Consider the following 21,774-nt stretch of genomic DNA (forward strand, 5'->3'; position numbering starts at 1 on the left):
CCCGATCGGGCCGCGTCCAACGGGACGAAAAAGTCCCTAGGCGAGAAAGAAGTCCGTGGCGGGGCGCATTCTAGCGGCACACACTCGGTTAATTTTAGATCGTGTGCACGCCAGTGCCGATCGATCGGCGATAGAATAGAGAAGTCAGTGACTCGATGGGAATTTCATTAATTATAGGACATCGCTGGGATAGGATCGAGTGGTTACATAACACCCGTCGACGTTCGTATATAAATACAATCGGTAATCTCTTCGTCTTCCCGATTAATTTCCCCGAAAAGACACGATTCGAATGAAATTCACCGTCAAATACACCATAAACATCTACGTTCACGGTAATCACAAACTCATTTAATATTTCATCGAGGTTACACGTGACATCACGAGCGGATATTCGTTAATCGCTCGCAGACTCGCGCGATCATTCATCTCGCGCGGTCTTTGGCTAGGGAATTTTCAGTTGAAAACGAAGAAACGAATCAGCAACGGGACAGCGGAAATTACGGTAATCGGTTGACAAAGGAGGGATCACGAGACTGGGACAGACATACAGACAGAAAGAGAAACAGACTATAGTGGGCGGGACACTGTCGGTGTCTCTGTTATCCGGAGACACATTCCCACAATTTCGGTTCGTCCAATCAACGTCTCTCGCACTCCCGGGACGATATTAATGCTCTCCGCGTCGGCGGTCGAGATCCGCGGCTGAAACGGAATAAAATAAAATTGTTGCCCTCTTGTTCGCCGCGTCCAACCGAACCGTGTATTTTGCGCGCGCGCGCGCGAATGGTTCGCCGCGACAATAAAAATGACAGAGAGGTTCCAGGGAGCGTGTACAAGCTTAACAAAGAGTGAGAAAGAGAGAGAGAGAGACAGATCAGAAGGAGAAAGAGAGAAAGAGAGAAGAGAGAGAGGGCAGCAATCAAAGCTGATTAAGCCCACAACTGGGGAATCTGTGGGGCCAGTGTCTCACGCCAATCTCGCCCAATCAGCCGGTTGGCCGGGGAGATTTAAAAAATAGAATGCCTACTGTCAATTGTCCCATAATTTAAATAAATCGAATAAATGGACAAAGTGGCCAATTAGAGTGTAGTTGCTGGTTTGCTGCTTTAACGCATTATTCTCTCTTTCTCGCGGTGTCTTCGGCCCTCCGGAACCCCCCCCACCCTTCCCACCCCCCCTCTGCGGGGGAAACTCTTTGAAACGTCTCCTTCGAACTTCTTTCTTCTTCATCCTCAATTCCCTCCCCGCCCACCGCCCCTCTTTATCCCACTTTTCGCGAGCTCTGCCCTCTGACACGGCCGCGTTGTTCGACACCGACGTGTTACCGGCCACCTTGCGTCCGAGGTGCCACACACGAGAGACCGTAGAGTTACGACACGGATGACTTAACTATCAGCAACGTGTATGCATACGCGTGTGTGCGGTACGCGACTCGCGGGACCAGCAGCAATTCCGTCGATTCGGAACTGAGACGACTGGACCTTCTAACTGGGTTTCTTGGGGTATTCGAGAAAATATTCAGCCTTTTTGGGAGGGCGTTCGATGGGATAAATTTTAGGACGGTTCGGAAGATGGTATGTGGGTGAAGAATAAAATATTGTGCATGAAGTTTTGTATTAATTAAGGGATTGTTCGCCGTGAGAATTCACAGATGGAAGAATTGAAAATCTCTTAAAAATATACCAATACAATATATATGTATCTTTTCTTCTTGTACAATTCAGTTTCAAAATTTTGTTTAAAAAATAATTTCGCCAAGTCCACGCGGGCGATACCTAACATATTAAAAAAAATCGTGAAATTGGAGATTCTCAAAAAATAAGCTTTTTCAATTAGAAGAACCATAACCTATCTCCATTTTATGTTTTTTTCAATAAAACCTAAAATATAGGATTATGAAGCCCTAAACTTTTGTTGAGGTTGTCTGAACAAGGTAACGATTAAATTTTGACAGAGAAATCTTCGTCGACTGTTCAATTGATTATTCTAGCATAAGTATTTGGGAATTAAATGAAGGAAATTGACGTTAAGATATTAGTTTAAAAATGTTCATCGCCGAATTTCTGAAAATCGAGGTGAACGCAACCGCAGACTGCGTAACACACGTCGTCGGACAGGCCGGGGACACACGCTTGAACAATTACAAGGGATTTACGACTTTAACAATTACCGTGGACGTGCGCGGACCCGAACGAACGTCTGCCCGGTTGGTGCACCTGTTCGACATTCATTTACGGTCGCGCAGCTTAACAGGCTCGTTGATATCGCCGCGGTCATTAATTCGGCTTAAATACAGTTTAATTAACGGTCCACGGTGGGGCCCCGTGTCGCATTAATATTCGCGAGCCCCGCCGAAAAATCGTCTATTACGGTCGATTAGCGCGCGATAAACTTTAATTGAGGCCGGAGCCCAGGGGCCCCCGGATTCTTTACGAGCCTCTTGGTACCTCAAAGCCCTCTGCAACATTCTCCTCAACCGAGCGAGTTCACCTGATTCTTCGCAGGCGCCCCTTGTACACAGTATATAACATCGAGAAATTCGACGATGGACATCGTTAATTAATTTCTCCTCCGGAACATTCCAATTTCCATTCGACATTTCCTGGCGCCGTTCTCCGCGCCTTGTTGTCTACGATGAATGGTTCATTCAGGCAGAATATTCATCTCATTTGAAATCATCGGATATCCACAGTTTTTACAATATTCGTACGTATTGTGAAAGACAATATTCTAATTGACTAATCGATCACATTCAATCCCGAAAAATTACCACGGACCCTATTCCTCCACTGAAATTTTCCAAATCTAATAGAGACTACCAAATACAGTAACTACTCAATTCCTCTCGATCGGATCATCAACATAGACACCCAGACAGCCCCCCCCCCCCCAGCAAACAATCATCCACAAATTACACCACAACGTCGAAATAAAAAAAAAATGCCTAAATCGTTAAACGTGTCCCGTTCGAGTCAAGAATTCTATTGGATCCGCGTGATCGCCAGGTTCCGTTCCCTCTCTCGGTAAGAACGGTCCCCGTATTAAGCGGCCAATTATGCGAATCTGGGCTCATCTCGCCGTGAGGCCCCAAGAGAACCTGTAGTGGAACGCATGTCTCTCGGAGGTAGATAAGACGGGGCGCCCCCTTCGTACGTAGGTACACACGGTGCACACCTACGTGCGCAACAGCGAGCAGCAGTCAGACCGGGGCCAGTCGACCGGGCAAATATCAAATAGAAGCAATAACAAGCATAACAACAAAAATAACAAGCATAAACGGGAGCTACAATAAATAACTGGTGCACCGCGCCTTCCTCTTGCATATATGTACTCGACGGACCCTTCGGGGCCTTAACCCCCACCTCTTCCCCAATTTTTGTTCTCGCGCTCTTTCTCTGTGCTACGACCACGTGACATTTTTTGGGGAACCGAAGGAACCGGGGTCTCTCTTCCTTCCTTTTATTCTCTCATTCTGGAAGTTGATTCTGGTTGTCGAGGTGGATTTTTCTCGACTTCCTCCGTGTGTGTGACTTTCGGGTGTCAAGTGGAGAACGTGGCTTTTCGGTGTGTGAATGTGGAAGGATAGTGCGGATTGTGGTTGGTTATCGTGGGGTTGGACGTTACGGTGTGTGAAGTAGTATTTTTGGGGGAATTTAGTGGGGTGAAGTTTGTTAGCGTATTTATGAACGTTTATGGACATTTAATCGTGTTTGACTGGAAGTGTAGAAAGGATAGAATATTTGTTGAAGGTTATTTAGCGCGAAAGAAAGACCATCTTGTGATTGTGACGATTTTATTGCGGAACAATGGTTATTTGACAATGTTTTTTCCTACAAAGTTCTGTAGCTATGTCACACTAGAATCACCAAAACAGTCAAAATAAGTGGAATTTTGGTAAAAATTATTGAAATACTCCGCAACTTTCATTACAATGTGTAAGTAAAGAAGTTCATTTAATTCATCCGTTTAAACACGTTCATCTTCGGTAGTTCTCGTGTCAAAAAATTAACGTGATATCCGCAGAGTTTTCACTTGTCATAATAAGAATGTGGATGTTTATGCTCTTATTGCATCTCCTGATTTGCAGAGCATAGTCATTAATAAATATTTTAATAACGTTCGCTACTATTTATATATGAGAGGAAATAAACTTCTGTTCAGTTATAGTATCTAAAATTTTAAATTCGCATAAACGTTCGCAAGTCTAATTATTAGACAGCGGATTTTTATGCAAAATAAAATTCTACAAACTAATTTTTCAAGACAAGAACAAAAGTAGGAATTTTTATCTTCGCTTAAGTATGTTATTTAGTTACGAATAAAATAGAAAAGTCGTTGCATTTGATGAAAGTTTTGTCTTTTATTGCATTTCACAGAGCTCTAGAATATCTATAAATGCATAAAATCCGCAGTCTACTAATTATAATGAATCCTATAGAGTAGCGAATTTCATGGTCGATGAAAAACATTGTAAAGCAATTCGAGGCAAGCCCGTTACAGGAAGTACAAGCTGATAAATAAATATTTGACTGTCAGGATCGTCGTCGCCGTCGCGATTTTCCATCTCGCCTCGCTTTCTCGCCGCGACTCCTCGCATAATTGGTTACAGATGCATTATTCTCCGGGCCGACTCGTTCCGCGGCCCCATGCATAAACATTAACGTCCTTACGACACCGGGGCGTTGTTCCTTTTTTTTTTCTCCCCCTCCTCCCCGACCCTGGGAGCCCGTACCGATTGTATTTCTAATTTCGCCGATACCCTCGAACCATTCCGGGCTGATTGAAATTCCTGTAATTATTTCGGAAATCCAGTCGCCGTTTTGTTTATCGACGCACTGTGCGTAGGAGTGTGTGTGCCTTGTAATTGGATCTCGCAGGATTTAGTGTAAACGAGCGTTCGACAGGACGACACGTTAAGAACTTAAAGTATTCCCAGGTGTGAATGGAAGATTTGTTCTTTGAGGTTAGCTTGATTTTCCATTTACAATAATCCTCCGTAAAGTAGATGATTCTTTTTTGTTTATTTCAGCACAAATAATTGTGCGGAATTACATTCCTTTCGTGTCTCGGACCATCGATTTTTTGGCATAGTTATGCATCCGAGAAATCTGCATGCAGCATATAATTTTCAATTTCATACATTTGTTTTTTAATTACTGTGATCGTAGATATACAATCGGATCGAGCAATACGAATAAGATCCTGTTCCCAAAGAATCCACCGATACAACAAACCATCTCGTATTCCGGCGCCAAGGAACGTTAGAATAATCTCATCCAGATTCATTTGACTTGCTTAACTATTTAAGGGTAAAACGGTCCTCCGAATGAGGGGAAGAAACAGGACGCCAAGAAAAGGTGGCGAGGAGGGGAGGGCTCGAGCGAATTTCGTCCGCGGAACCGAAACAATGCGGGGTCCCGAGAGTTCTCCAGCCGGCCCCGTAAAAACCCGCTCGAAAGCCCGGCGCGATTCGAAATTTTATTATTTATATTTGAAATTTATTATCGCCCGGAGGAGCCGCCTGGTGCCTGCGGAGCGGTCGATCCCATCCTTCCCTCCCCCTCTCCTCCTCCCATAGCGGGCCCTCCGATGTATTCTCTCCGCGCGGCGTTTCTGGGCCCTGTTCCCCTTCCCTTCATCCCCACCGATTCTCGCGCCGTCTCGTCGTCGCCGGTCTAATTTATCGTTCCTCAACTTTTTATTAATTTCTTACTGCTCGCGGAATCGCGATCGCATTAAAAGAAGGAACGTCCAGCCGGGGCCCCGTTGAACGGTCAACCGAAATGCATCGGTACACAGACGGAATGCCGTCCCTAATTTTTCGCTCTTCTCCGCCGCCACCGCCACCCCTCTCCTCTTCTACCTTTGATTCAGAGGCCCGGGCCCATCGATGCTATCGGCACCGCCAGAAGAAACGCATTTTTCCGCAAAATGCCGCTGCTCCTGGCGCCCCCCCCTCCCCCTACAACCGTTCTGCAAGACTCTCCTAACTCCACCGAGATGGTAAAAAGAGAGCGGGTTGGAAATTCCGCGGGAGGGACCAGCCACGATTTTTCACTCGCTCGGCGCCGGTTGCTTAACGATCCTACTCGGATGGTCCTGAGATTCTGGCCGTTTCGGTAATGAGGATAGTGGTGGATCGCGGAAATCTGGGAAATGGTTAGCTGTTTCAGGTGTGTATATTTGAATCGTGTAGGTGATAATCAGAGGAAAATGTTCGATTGACTAATTTATGTGTGCCTATATTGTTTGCAAATCAAAGTTACCCCAACTCACGGTACATTTTTAATTCCCTCGAATGCATGACAAATAGTCTAAAAATATTCCATCAGGAACCAATAGAATCTCGTGTTGATATCCATCCCCACACTGCCTTACCAAGAGGCATCCCGATTGAGACCAGCAAGGGGTTGAAAACCGTTTCAGGCGCTGCACGCCATATTGTCGGGCGCCTAGCGTCCGCGATACACGATCCTGGAACCGTTTCAAGCATCATATCCGTAAAATCTTTACCCATATTGAATATCTTCGAGTACTTTGAATCATCCCGAAGTCATTTATCGATCCCAAAGTAGTCTATCGACCCCAAAGTAATCTACCGATCTCAAAATCATCTATCAATCCCAAAGTCATCTATCGATCCCATAGTCGTGTACCGATCCTAAAGTCATCTACCGATCCCAAAGTCGATTATCGATACCAAAGTCATCTATGGATCCCAAAGTTATCAACCTATCCCAAAGTCGACTATCGATCCCAAAGTTGTCTATGGATCTCAAAGTCATCTACCGATCCCAAAGTAACCTATCGATCCCAAACTGGTCTATCGATCCATATAGACCGATGAAAGAGATCGATCAAGAATGGTCGCGAGTGGACGGCCGGAGAGGGAAGGATCCGATTAGTTAATCGGCGCCGCGATAAAGTCGTATTCTTGGCCGGCGAAAAATGGCGAAACGTCCGCCAGGAAAAAACGGGGACGAGGTGTAGAAGGAACCGTGCGCTGAAGCGAGAAGAAACGCGTGACGAGGTTGTCCGCTGAAATAACGCTCGGTTACGCGGCGACACTTGAAGGGGCGGGTGGGGCACGCGGAGCGGAGAAACGCCGTGTATCGTTTCGATCGGGCAACGATGGATTCCTGAGTTTCGAGGACGGCATGCGGATTGCCAATCGTTGTTTCCCGATACAAAGACGATCGGGGCCAATCGCGCGGCCAACAAACATTGCGGCATTCGCAGCTTCGTTTCGCAATTCCCTTTTCGACTTCGCCACTTTTATTGCCAGATATTCTAGCCCCCGTTACACCAACGTGTATACACCCGCCCGCTTTCCCCCTTCTATCCGCTGGCCTGGTCTAGCGTTAATTATAGCAGAACCGAGAAAAAACAAACGCAACGTTTCGTCGTCGTTGTCGACGGTGGTGAGGATCGATTCTTTCGATCGACAGACGTTTAATCTTTTCGAATTTCCACTCAGTTGTCTTAATGGATTAACCTTCGATCGTCTGATAGTCGAAGCTCTCGGGAAATTCGATGGACACAGTTCTATTATTTGGTATTTCCTCCCAGATTACGTGAAAATTGACCATCGATCGATAATAATCAAAGCTTACAATCGAGAAATCTGATGGGTAAATCATTTAGAATTTCCTCGCAATTTTCGTGAAGATTCACTATCGATCCCTGACAATCAGTAAATCCATTGAATAAACTTCTACCATTTACAATTTCCTCTCAATTCCCATGAATATTGACCGTCGATCGCTGATAATCGAAGATCACGATCCTCGGAGGGTCCACCAGGATCCTGCCGGTCCCACGCGTTACGAAACCGCCTGCATAACAATCGGTCCGCCGCGAATCGTTCGAGTTCCAGCATGGGTAGATCTTGTGCGCCAGAACGGCGGGAGGGTGCGGGGGTGGGAAAGGTAAGGGACCATTTCGCGTTGTCTCTCGTTTTGCTCGAAACCGGAATATTTCTTCTCCCTTTCCGGTGATTCTGGAATCCTGGTGGACGAACCCGCGCATTCCTCTTACCGTTCCCCGTCGGTTCCCCCTTTTTCCTGACGGGGATTCGACGGGTCTTACGGAGAGGGTTTCGGGGTCCGCGGGAGGGGGCGAAAAAACGGTCCCGGCTAATTAATAGAGCCGGATTGAGGAGCATCTCGAGGGAGAAAGAGAGAACGGAATCGACGACGTTCTCTGTCCTGGTTGTGGACCCCGTACGAAAAATAAAATGCGCCCTCCTTCGAGTAAATTAACAGAGTGGAGAACGAGCTGCCGCGAGCTAATTAATAGAGCAGCCACGGAGAGAGAAGGGGGCAGAAGGGGTTGGAGGGGAGGGCAGAAAAAGACGAAGAAATCGAATGGATAGAAGACTGAGGGAGAAAGGAAGAACGAAGGGACAGAGAGAAAGGGAACGATAGTTCTCTCCGTCTCTCTCATTTTCGCCCTTTTTTGCACACGGAACCAACGATCGAGTGGATCGCGAGGAGATCTCCTTCCCCCGACCAAAGGATCGTCTTGTTTCCCTGGCCAACCGCGACGCCGTTCGCCCCCTGGCTCTCTCTCGCCTTTTATGAATCGATTCGATTTATATTCCCGCGCGTATAAATATTTAAGCGTGTAATTAGACGGCTGCGCCGGCCGGACGGACGCTGAATCGCGTCGCCAAAACGAGGAACGCGAGCGTAATGATACGTCTGTCGATCGTACGCGCCGAGGAAATCTCCCTGATTTGTGGGGACGATGAGACGTGTACGACTCCGTCGAGTTTTCGATTTTGGCGCTGGTTGTTGAACGAGTGGGAGGAGGAATTTATGCCGAGGGGTTTCGAGTGGTTTTTGGGATTTCTGGAAATTTGTGGATATAGAAGATATTTAACGGGGATCCCTCAATATCATGTTTCTGATGTGAAGGCGTATTTAGATCGAGGACACGTGTAATTGTATTGGTAATTATTATTGTGCATTTCAAAAATTTTCTATCCATAGATACTATCGCAATCGACTTTGTTTTTACAAGGTAATCGAGATTCATCGAAGCCTCTCGAATTTTTTTTGCGGGGGTTGAGGGGAGTTTGAATCATTTTTTTTTTCTGGGGTGATCGAAGTTAAATACAGAGGCTCGCCAGCGATCTAGGTGGATTTGTTTGAAGTGGGGAGGGGGGCCGATTTGTCAAACACTTTAACAGCTGCCGTACGCCGACAGCATTACGGAGAGGAGTGTATTATCGATTTTCACGAAGTAATTCAGACGCCATGCTCCGTCCAGCCACGCGGAAAGCGCTTAATCCGAAACCCTTCGGACAGTTTTGCACACGTTAAACCGCATGCAACGTGAAGTCCCCTCGGTACCACGGGAACATTCACGGGTTTCGGGATTTTAATTTGCAATTTTTAAACGAAAACTGCCCGCCTTCTTTAATTCTAGACTTTTTAACCTTTAACTTGTGAACTGTGAATCACTAGACTGTGGATTTTTATGCAAGTTGTGATTTTTATAGAATAATTTACTGATTTCAAATAATGTCAGAGATTTATTTCCTTTATTAAAGACTTCTTTAGATCCAAACTAAAGTAAAATTTATACTCCCCTATCTGAAAATTTTTACTGTGTTGACTTTGATCCATTCACCGATCCATTAAAATCTACAGTTTACTTGTTACTTATTGTACAAATCTTATCAATCGTTACACGACTAATAGAAATTTGATTTCCTAGTAGTTATCTCGTCGTCGGGTTATAACGAAGGAATACGGTCCATTACCAACGCGTGAACGCGAATAAAGAACCGCGGGTAGACCCGGTAGAAAGCGCAGAAACGGTCGTCTCGGACTCGAAGAGCATTTTGCGATCGCCCCGCGGCCCCTTTTCCACTCGTTTCGTGATTATATTCTCGAAATAGTCAACCGGATGCCGGCCGACAGACCGCTCGCGGATATTCCGTATATTTCTGGCGACCCTTTTTCCCGACGAAAAAGATTAAGGCGAACCAGAAATCCTCGGGGGAGAGAAGAATCGCCGCCTCGTCGAGAAATCGGGGAAGAAGGAAAACTAACAGAGTGAGAAAAGCATTCATTATTCTTTTCGTTAAAAATGTATCACGTTGACAGAGCAATCTTAGAAATTTTACAAAGTGAAATCACACCTTTCGTGGTTTCTCGATGATCGAAGGGATCGACGAAAAGAAAGAGGGAACAAGGTCCATTTACTTAATAACATGGTGACTCGTTGTTTATTAAATATGCACACAAATTTGCATTGCATTATAGTATATCAGTATTGCACATATTTTATAATACATAATAGACCGTCGCGTCGAGTTTTATAAAACGCTTGTCTCATTTACAACGTCATCGCGATGAGAAAAATACCGCCCTTCTTTTGTTGAAACCGTAGAATCGCGTAGATCCTTATTAGGAGAAGTAGAATTCGAAAACAGTATCCAAATTATGAATAATTATTAACCCTACTGTTCTCCTCATATATTCCTCGCGTTGGTAGCCCATTGAATGAAGTCATTTCAAAATCTTAAGAAATGGAAAATACACATACAATAGACGTGAAATTTAAATACGTTGAATACTAATATCGAACATTTAAAAAAGTCTATCAAAATAATAATCTTCATTTCACTATTTAATTCACCTACAAACATACTATTAACATTTTATCACCATTATCGTTTATAATAACCAGTGTGTCAGCGAAAAAAAAAAAAAATAAAACCACAAACTAAACGATCACCCTGTAAGAAAGCCGTTAGAATGTACGTATATGCCTCAAGTTTACATAATTCTGACCATCATCTAAATCCTTTTACGAACTAAAGTACACACGTAAAAGAGGTTCCTTCAAAACCCAATAAATATTAGATCCGTTTGAAGATCGTCGACAAGAATCATGGCATCGATCTACGAAACGAAGGCAACAGGGTATCGCGGCCGCGGCGGTTCCATAACCAAGCACCGCGAATTTCCGGTCCGCGGTTCGCGTTGTTCGAGGAAGCGACCCCGTAAATCAATTTCCCCGGGCCGGTTCAGTAAAATCACCGCACAAAGAGAGAGAGAGAGAGAGAGAGAGAGAGAGCGTGGCGGTCGTGTCGCTAATAAATCGAGCTTTCTTCCCGGGGTTTATCCCGCGTCGGTTCCTCCGGTTCCCCATAAGTCGCTTAAAGCCGTTGCTCTTCGGCGCTTTAGTAATTCGAGTTAGCCGTTGAGGCTGGCCCCTCTCGCTCGCTTTCTTCCTCCCTCTCGCTGCTCCTGTCCTCATCCTCGTATTCTCTCCCTCTCCACTGTTATTTCGCGCTTGGCGAAAAGCGAGAAAAAGGAAGAACGCGCGCGTCGCACCGTCGGTGGAAACGACCGCGAGAAAGAGAGAGAAAGTACGAGAGAGAGAAAGAGAGCAGGAGAGAGGACCGAGACCAAGACCACGAACGCGCCGATTGTTTTAGCCCTAGGCCAAACTAAAACGGCCGGCAGAACTCCGGAGGGTCAGGGCCGTGGCGAGAGGGGGATCGCAGGGGAGATCGACGGCGATCGCGATCAGTGCGCCCGTCGACGCGGAAATTTCGATTTCGGACGGTCCTGACGCGGATATTTCAGTTTCGGACGGTTCTGACGCAGATACTTCGATTTCGAACTCTTCTGACGTAGAAATTTCGATTTCGAGCAGTTCTGACGCATAAGTTTCGATTTCAAACGGCTCTGACGCGACGGTTTTAATTTCGAATGGATTCTGACGCGGCAGTTTCAATTTCGAACGGATTCTGACGTGAATATTTCGGTTTCGAAATCTTCTGTCGTAGAAATTTCGATTTCGAGCAGTTCTGACGCATAAGTTTCGATTTCAAACGGCTCTGACGCGACGGTTTTAATTTCGAATGGATTCTGACGCGGCAGTTTCAATTTCGAACGGATTCTGACGTGAATATTTCGGTTTCGAAATCTTCTGTCGTAGAAATTTCGATTTCGAACAGTTCTGACGCACGAGTTTCGGTTTCAAACGGTTCTGACGCAGATACTTCGATTTCGAACTCTTCTGACGTAGAAATTTCGATTTCGAGCAGTTCTGACGCATAAGTTTCGATTTCAAACGGTTCTGACGCGACGGTTTTAATTTCGAATGGATTCTGACGCGAAAGTTTCAATTTCCAACGGTTCTGACTGAATATTTCGATGTCGAATGATTCTGACGCGATAATTTGGATTTCGAACGATTCTGACGCAAGTATTTCCGTGTCTACCGGTCCTACCGTAGGTATTTCAATTTCGGACAGTTCTGACGCCGAGATTTCCTTAACTTTAATTTGTTCAACGAACAACTAATCGTTTGACCGTCAAATAATTCCCCGTCCAAGATCGACGATTACGCTACTGCGTCAGCCGGTTTTGCAAGAGGTTCGCGAAGAATCGCCGCGTTTTTCCTCCCGTTGTTACACAGACGTGTCGCTCCCTTCTTTCTGCTCGTTCCCGAGGAACGACGCGCGCCTCGACGACGTGTGCCAAATCATGCGAGCGGAATCGGAGAAATTTAAAAAATATTCTAAATTTAATTACCCCGGGCCGACCCTCGGTCTTTCGAAATCGTCCGGGCTGCCAATGGGCTGGTTGAAAAATAGCCGATCGACGAACCGTGGCCCGTCGAACCTCTAGCGGGGTGGCATTCGCGTCGCCGCGAGGAAAAAAAGGGGGAAGAAGAGAGAAACACGCTCTCGATCCCCCTTCCTGCCTCTTAACCCCATCGACGGCGAATTATTCATCGTAAGGGTAGAGGGAGGGGGGACAGCCTCGAAGAAAACCTCGGACATCAAAGGCAACGACGACAGATCGATCGAGATATTCATGGGGTAATTTTAAGGTTTTATTCGTTGAAGAACATTGGACCTCGGTCCTTGATCATACTTTTCCAATTAATCCTGAAGTACTTTGTAATGATGTTTAGGTATGAATGTTTATACTTTTATACACATTTTGTTTCGTTAACTATAGTGAGGAAGTTAATATTCGTTAACTGTAGTGAAGAAGTGGAATATTCCCAAGACGTGAAATGCTCTATCATTTTTGAGAATGCAAATTCTATGCTCCTCTGAAAAGTGTAATTTGGTTTCATGGTTCTGATTAAATGGTTCGGTGTACACTTTATTTTGGGTGGTGATGGGGATCAGAGACAAAGCGAATATGTCCCTTCGCGGTCCGGCTAAAAAACGAGAAGAAAGAGAGAAGCGGACCGAGACAATGAAGAGGTCAACGAGAGCCCCAATTTCAATTTCTCGTTCCCACGCTGATCCGACGTCGAATCAATTCCCAGACTTCATATTTCACTCGATAACTCAGCCGTCGAGAGACGTCCGTGAATTCAAGCCTCATAATATTCAATTGACACTTCACAGAAAATCGAAAAGTTCAGAAAATCGATAGGAATTAGACAGACAATGAACTCGAAGAAATGGGAAGGAATTTAGAATTTTCGAATCACAATTCGACAATATTACTTTGATCTTCGTAATCACTAAATTGTAAATATTTACAAATATAGATTTTTTAGGAATAATTCGCAAGAATTAGAATAGAATATGAATTTATTCATTATTTTACGAGTTCTCTCTGAGTCCAGGTAGAATAAAAACGATCGAACTTCATTAAACATTTTATTACACTCGGTTCCACACTGTTTCAATTTATTTTTCCAAATTATTTTTTCCACTTACTCACAAATTTCTATTCCATTCAACTATTTCGAAGAACTGTAAAATATTAATCATTCAAATTAAATCGATCAAAATTAATAAAAATTATAAAAGCATCCCAGCTAGATTACGATAAAAAACACAGAAGCTGCCTTAAACGGTGAAATAAATAATTCTGGAGTCTAGAAGCCTCATTTTAATTACTCCCTGCATAGAAGCCCCGAAGGATATCGTAAAAAGATTGCGTTTTCCCGAAAAAAATACGAAGATACGATGGGTGGGATTCCCCCGTCCAATCGGCGGCGTTCGAACGCGGAACGGAAACGCCACCGGGCATCGATAGAGCGCGGCGGGCCGCGCACTTAATAATAGTCCTCGCTCGTTACGCACTCGTCGAACTGCCTTGTTAAGGCTAACAGCCACTCGGTCTCGGGGAATATTCGAAAGTTATCGGGTACACGCGATCTCGTAAATCAGCGCGCGTTATGGGACATTGTGGAACTTTGAAATACGCTTCGGCCACCGTCCCACCGACGACGAGGAAACAGTCTGCTCGTGAATATTCGCTCTACAACGCTAGCCAAAGAACAATCTAATCCCTGTTGTACACTGACGAGCCAACTCGGCTTTCGCTAGGGGAAAATGTGAGGTTGGCGAAAGGCCTCCTACAATTTAGTTTTGGGAGTTACTGAAATTTATGCGTAATTAATATTCGGTTTAACATTTATTTCTGTACTTGAAATAAATTTAGTAAGTGCTGGGAGACGTCACTTTTTTCCCTAGTGGAAGCCGAGTTTGCTCGTGGTTGCACTGCATTCCCACCAGCACAGGAAATCGCTTGTCCTCATCGCGCCTTGTCGTGGATTGTCACGCTTTATTGAACACCTGTCATTCCTGAATTTTCCTAACATACAAGTAAATTGTAAATTTTTTTTTATTCAGAACAGGATCCTTGAGTTTCCCGTTCTGCGTGTTCTGTAATGAGATTTATTTGCCGTGTCTAGAGACTGTCAGATTTGTAGTCTGTAATTATGACTCATTATGCGATATCTGACGATCTATGCGTGACTCGATGGTGTGTAATGATAAGACTAATTAACGATCAACGATCGTTTAAGTGATTGTCATGTGGTATTATGGGAATTGGAGAGAAATATTGTTATACATTCTTTCTGCTTGTTGATGTCACTTGGAGGTTGAAAGGTATGTTTAGGATAAATAAGTTCTCTTGAATGAAGGCAGATATGGGTGAATTCATTATCTAGATAGAGAGTTTAGAATGAGAGATAAAAAAGTACTTGGTCATTTTAAATTATTTGAACGTGGAGATTTCAATCTTTATAAGAACATGATACTTCCTCTCGAATGAGTCGGCATTTAGCAAACAGTTATTTAATCTTATTAACTGTTTGAATCTTAAGATAACGCCTTTAGATATTGCAGCTTTTCAGTATTGTGGTATTCGAATAAAATTGTGCCCAACTCTGAATGAATGTAACGAAGGGATAACGATGAACAAAGTAAAAGACAGTCGTCATTAACCCCTTAACTGTGTTTGACGTGTATACTCGTCATGAGAAAATAGCCACTTTTTGGGTAATGACGAATATACTCGTCATTTCCAGAATAAAATCCCACCGTGTTAACCCTCAGACACGGGCGATATATGTATTCCGTACGCCGCCGAAGAAATCTTCTGTTTCTCTAATTTTTTTTTAATCGAAGAATGTTTTTTTTTTCATCATAATTACCTACCATTAAAAATAGAACATAAACGAAAAGCCAGATACAGCCTTTTCAAATTACGAAAGAAGAAATGCCGTACTCACGGTCCGTATCCTTAAGGGTTAAAAGGTTAATACAGGGGATGAAAGTACCCAGAATTACATTTCAAATCACGTACCACGAAAAAAATCTGTTTCCCCAGCATTCGTAGCACTTAAAATTATCGATCACGTAGGGATGTTCACTCGACTAAAACGTTCCTCGATCTATCTTCCCTTAATTATCCCTCGACCTGATTAATCATCCACTGGCCCTCGAAAGCTGACTCTCTCTCGGGTTCAACAGTATCGTGTTTCCGGTAAACACGGGGCAATCGATCGTTCAATATTTCACCGCGACTATTCTATATCACCTCAATCCATTTTCCCCCGTTTCACCCCTTTCCACCGTGCACCGAAAAAAAACCTCCACCCCGGAAAATTCGTTGAATGAAAAATCAGGCGGTCCCCGATAATCGGGAGTCGGATTACGTGTTTTGACAGCGGATCGACGATCCGTGGCCACTATTTCGCTCTCTTTCCTCTCTATTTTCACGATCCTTTTTCTCCCATAGATCGACGCCAGAAATAAAATTTTCAAAAGTCGAACAATAGGAGGGAGAGAGAAGGGGTTGTTGCACGAGGAAAGGCTGGCTCCCTCTTCTGGCTATTTGAATTTATAGAAAGGGTTCGATTCTGTTTATTTTTCGGGAAGAAGGGTGGGAGAGGGCGCTAACGCACGTTGGACCCAAGGGTAGGAGGATACGCTCGCACATGAATGGACGATATTACGCGGGCGCGCGCAGACTCACCCCTCGTGAAAAGTTTACGCGTCCCACGTAAGAGCCGTATTGGGGTGGCCACCGTGGAACGGGGGTGAATTCGGAAAGGGTGGGAGGGGTGAGGGGAGGTGGTCTCCGCGATAAGTAGTACGCGTGTTTTCGCTCGAACTCAATTTACCCCCGTAACGGTGGAAACAGCGGCGAAAGGGTGGCCTTTCCTTTGAAACTAAAAATCTTTATCCTTTACAGGGGGTGGCAGGGGGTTGGAGGATTTCAGGGGTAGGCCTGTGTGGAAAGTTCCGCGATCCGGTTCGTACCCCTCGGCTTTTCAAACCTTAAACCCTTGGCATTCGAAAATCTCAATCTCTATTCTGTACCCCTGCTGTGTAAAATTTAAAACTTTATTAGAACGCGTCTGATTTTAATTTCTTGTCTGGAGGAATTAAAAATTTGGAATTTTTCAAATAAGTAGATGTAGAATACGAGAGTTCTCCAGGATAAGATTGTTCGAGAATTTCACCACTCTGGAATTCTTCGGAATAAAATAAAAGAAAATTTATTTTAGGACCATTTCACTACTACATCTGCCATAGATTCTAAAAAGGATCATTTAAGTACACAATTCTTTAGTTCAGGATTCTTCAAGAATCTCTCACCTAGGTTTTCAAATTTCTGAAATGGGTTACCATTAACCACGATCTGCTCTGCATCTTCCAAACATAAAATTCTACTAATTTACATTTCAATGCCTACGTTACAAACTTCACATTTGAATATTCACCGCGCAACCCCAAGCGTTCGAAATAAAAATCATTCGAGCACACACAGTTCTCCAGTCCAGTACCCCTCGAGAATCTTACCCCCAGATCTCGGAACTTCCGAGAAAGCTCATTAACCACGTCCCCCGACGTCGAAATTAAAAAAGAAAAAGAAAAACTCTCCGAAACCAGTTCGATTCGGTCCCACCGCCACTATACTCTGTCAATAATTCCGAAAATCATTGTTCTCCGACGTTCCGCGTCGTCCCCTCGTTAAATTTAACACGTCGCTATAAGTAACGGGGGGGGGGGGGGTGGCAAGGGGTTGCCGAACAGAAGGGGGTTCGTCGTGGGGCGAACCAGAAGAAGTGTAAGGGGAGGGGGTTGACACTAAGTAGTACGTCCGTAACAGTGGCCCGAAAAATCCATACGTCCGAGGGCAGGTTCGATTAAAATGAGAGGAAAAAAAGAAGAAGAAAGAAGGATAGGGTAGTTGGTAAGAGAGAGGGAGAAAAAAGAAAAATTCCGCGCCGTAGGGGTAAAACGATACCACCGGGGCTATACGCGACATTAATGAATGCGCCTTTAGAAAACGGACGGCGAAGAGGGAGCAAGCGCAGGAAGAGCGACGAGGACGGAGTGACCGAGCGTAGCACGTGGCTCGATTGCTTTAACGACCGTTTGTACACGCGCGTTCCGTTCACGCACGGTCCTCTCCACCGAGAAAGCCTCGAGACGATGGACTGTTCTCGGAGCCGCTTAATAATCGGGCGACGATGAATAATCCCGTTTTTCGGTGCATCGGGATTCGGTCGACACTCGAGTCACCCCCCCCCCCTCCACCCAACTGGATCAAAGGCCGCGCGGAACAACCCCCTTTTCGTTTTCTGAAAAGAGAAACCCCTTCTGTGCGGTCTTGAAGTACAATCTCGTGGACAGACTTTGACGGGATCTGGACAGATTTCTACCCTTAGTGGGAATTGAATTGATTTCTTAATTCTCTGGATTTATGGGTAATTGGAAGTTCAGTTTGCGCCTTTATCATTACTGAGGTCGAACGTGTGAAGGGTAGAGGGATCTCTGAATTTGGAGATCAACTATAAGACAGTGTTTAAACGTGCTTCAAGCTGTTTAAGGTGCTTTAAGACCTACGAAAAAGGTTGACACTCCAAATATACACATAAACATTTCCTACGTCAGAAAACACATATCAGTAGGACCTCTACTCTAGACCAAGAATTGTCACTAAAAGGAACATCCATCCCTCACAACGCATCGCCAATAACTACCAATGAAAGAGGTACCTTGCGTCCCAAAAACTCTAACCTAACCATGACATCGAAATCCCCTGACACTCCAAAGATACACATAACCGTTCCCTCCGTCAGAAAACACATATCACTAGGGCCTCTGGACGCAAGGTTCGTCGCGCAAAGGGTCGCGCTAAAATCGCCTCGCCGGCAGTCGCACGGTCGCGATCATCAATCCACTCGCAACCATGAAAATCGTGGCGCCAAGAGGGTCACATGGCGAAACGGAGGCAGATGAAAGTGCCGGTTTGAAGGTGGATGTGCATACATTTTCGGAAACCGTACGTAGACAGAAAGGGCCGGGGAACGGGGGGAGTCGGACGCTAAACTATTCTAAGATCGTGCGCTCGCGCGCAACAGAGAGGGACTCTGGCGGTCTCTGGACTTATTGTCCCTCAGCGAGCACGACGGGCGTTATTTCTGTCAAAATTACGTTATGGTCGCCATTCTACTGTCCCGTTTCTCTCGGTGCAATCCGTTTAGCACCTTCTTACGCTCTTCTTCTTCCTCCTAACTCATTCTCTTTCTCTCTCTCTATCTTGTACATCCTCTTCCCGAATCTTTCTCTTTCTGAGCCCGCGACGACCTCATGGAATCGGACCAGAATAAACGTCGGTTACACACACCGTCATTATAATTAACGCCGTTTCCATCTTTAGGGAAGAAGCTACACAGCACGATCTCTCCAGCGAACGGGGAACCTCCTTCCGACCGAGCGGGAATTTACGATCCTCCGAGGGGGCCTTCTGCCGATAGAATTATTCGCGCCTTTGTCTACCCCGGCTCCTCCTAATTATTACTCGACCGTCCTCTCGGGAGATTTATAGATCGTATTTATAGAACGCGTCGCTACGATATCCGTGGATTCGACCACGCGATTACGAAAAGTGTCTTCGGACCGTGTTTCTTCGATTCAGAGTTGGGCAGAATTTTCTTCGAATAATATATAATGAAAGGCAACATTATCGAAGATCGTCATCAGGACCTTTTAACAATTAGAGAGACGAAATAATTCCTTGACAAGTGTCCAATCAATCATTCGAGAAATAATATTATCTTATTATAAAAGTATTTTCACATTTAGTAAAAATGGCGAAATGCTTTTCTTTATTTTTTATTCGTTATTTGATACTTTTATCTAGATAATGAATCAGCCAATATGACCGTTACCCATGTACGCTACATAACTATTAGGAAACTTATTGAATACGAAGTGAATCTAAGCATCAGAAAATTATGGAAGGTCAGAAAGAAATATTGTTCAGAGAATACTGAAGCTCGATGGACAATGTTTATGTTACTGTACGGTAATAAACATAGTAAAAAAGATATTTATACAAACCAGGTGTCCTCATACTGCAGAGTTCGAGTTCCCTTCATCAGTTTATGTGTCACCAGAATTCAGGTGATACGCTGATCAAAGTATTAAATATGTTCTTGTATCGATTTCCAGGTAGAAATTAGACTCCATACTGATCTAAGATAGCATCAAAGAAAAAATGTCTTCTTAGGGGTAGTTCCTAGGGGTCGATGGATCGCCAGAAAAACGTTCCACAGCCTCTCTGGCAGTTCATTGCTTCCGTTCAGTTAACTCGAACCCTTTCTACCCCCGAGCTTCATCAAAAATATTAAAACTCCGACGTCACAATATTCCCACCGGTCGCGGTTCCATCCCCTTCCCTCTGGGCGACGTCGAATCTCTATTCTGGCTCATTAAATCGCATCTGGCCGGTTACTCCTTTGCCGGAGCCGTTTTTCCGGAAACAATGTTGTGACGAGGGCCGTCGAAAAAAAAAAAAAAGGGGTGGCTGATGCCCGTTGGGAGCGTTTTTTTTTGTCGGTATTTAGGCCCTCTCGAGAGAGACTGAGTGAAAAAGGAAGGAAAAGGATGAATGGACCCTTCGCGATCGCTAGGAGAACGGAACCGTGACGCAGCGGGCACTTGACGCATTATCCAAACACCGCGATTTTATGGGTTATGTTCGCCTCTGGCCCTCTTTCACCACCGTTGCACGGTTGGCAGACAATTACTCGTTAGTCTGACCGTTCAGATTGCCATACAAGAATTGTTAATATAGTATTATTTAATTATGTAGAATTAATATTTTTTTTTCTTTGATAAAGACTCGTACCCTTGGATTTAGAGGGGTTGCGTTTACTATTTTTGTTACCCCATTGGACGATCCACGGTTAGTTATTCGTTGGGGAATCATTTCGAATTGACACTGAAAGAATTGTAACTATGTTGGTTAGTTGAATGAATTTTTTTCAGTACAAGATCATCCTTCTGAATTTTTTGGATTATATACACCCCTTTTTCTTACCTCTATGGATGGTTCAGAATTAATTATTTCTTTGGTAGAGCCTTCAGTTATTATTCTCCATTACTATAATAATTACTAACGCAAAATACATTATTTTCACCAAAAAATCATCTCCCTGAATTTTCTACCACGAATTTACTTCTTGTTTAACCACGTTGGAAGCTAGAAAATCACTTATTCATATTTTTAACTGCAGAAACATTTAACCTTTTGCAGTCCTGTGTCAAGACTGACTCGACATTAAATTTTAGTTTCATCACTAGTATTCTAGCAGTCTCTGTAATACATTTCACAATATTCCATTTACATCATACATAAATATTATCTCAATACCTCTTAAATTTCACGTATCTATATACTATCAAATCGACCAATTAAAATGTAGTTAAACTATCCAATATATATTTAAGCGCAAGAAAGCCCATGCCAAGAATACTTCGACCAGCAAACATTTAACAGGAAGTAATCCTCAGGAATATTTCGTTCAAATAAAAAAAATCTTTTAGAATAGTGTAAAAACCAACTATTTTTCATTGATCAGGATGAGCACGTAACGAAACCAGGCACCGAAAGTTTCATTGAATTCTTTATTCCACAGTTCCTACAGTTATATTCGAAAACGGTGCGTGTAGGTCGCGGGTCCTCGAGGATTTCGGGTGCAAGCAGGTCAGGCCCCGTATAAAGGGTTATTCATCCGAGGCCAGGCGGGATTAAATGATTAAAAAAAAAAGGAAAGAAGAGAGGGGAGCACGACTGAAATACGGGGCCCCTTACGCGTTTCACGGTTCGAGTTTTTTGAAAATTTTACACACACTGTGTGCCTTGGGTTACCATCCGGATCGACCTTCCCCTCCACCCCTTCGCCTCTCAGCCAATCGCACGAGTTTCAAGAACCCACGAATAAAAGGGTTCTGCCTGAAAGCTGGATCTCGGGCGTTAAGGGTAGAAAAAGAAGTGGAAGGGGGAAAAATTTTTTTTTTTTTTTCCGTCCACGTTTCGTCCATGTGGGTGGCGGAGTCCCCTGTGTCGTCCCCATAGAACAACATTCAATAGCGACTCCTATCCGAAAACTTCGGTGATCCCACGTCACAATAGAGGGACATTAATCCCTCGTGTGATCCTATAAGCCCGTCGACTGGACAAA

At 44.3% G+C, this 21,774-nt stretch overlaps 1 protein-coding gene across 1 annotated transcript in view; it reads left to right on the forward strand.

The window, feature by feature from the left end:
- Positions 1–21,774, forward strand: part of LOC107194072 (zinc finger protein castor homolog 1-like) — a 68,481-nt gene that overhangs the window by 37,343 nt on the left and 9,364 nt on the right. The window lies entirely within an intron of this gene.

Source organism: Dufourea novaeangliae, unplaced genomic scaffold, assembly GCF_001272555.1.
Source record: "Dufourea novaeangliae isolate 0120121106 unplaced genomic scaffold, ASM127255v1 scaffold21, whole genome shotgun sequence".
Lineage (NCBI taxonomy): Eukaryota > Metazoa > Arthropoda > Insecta > Hymenoptera > Halictidae > Dufourea > Dufourea novaeangliae.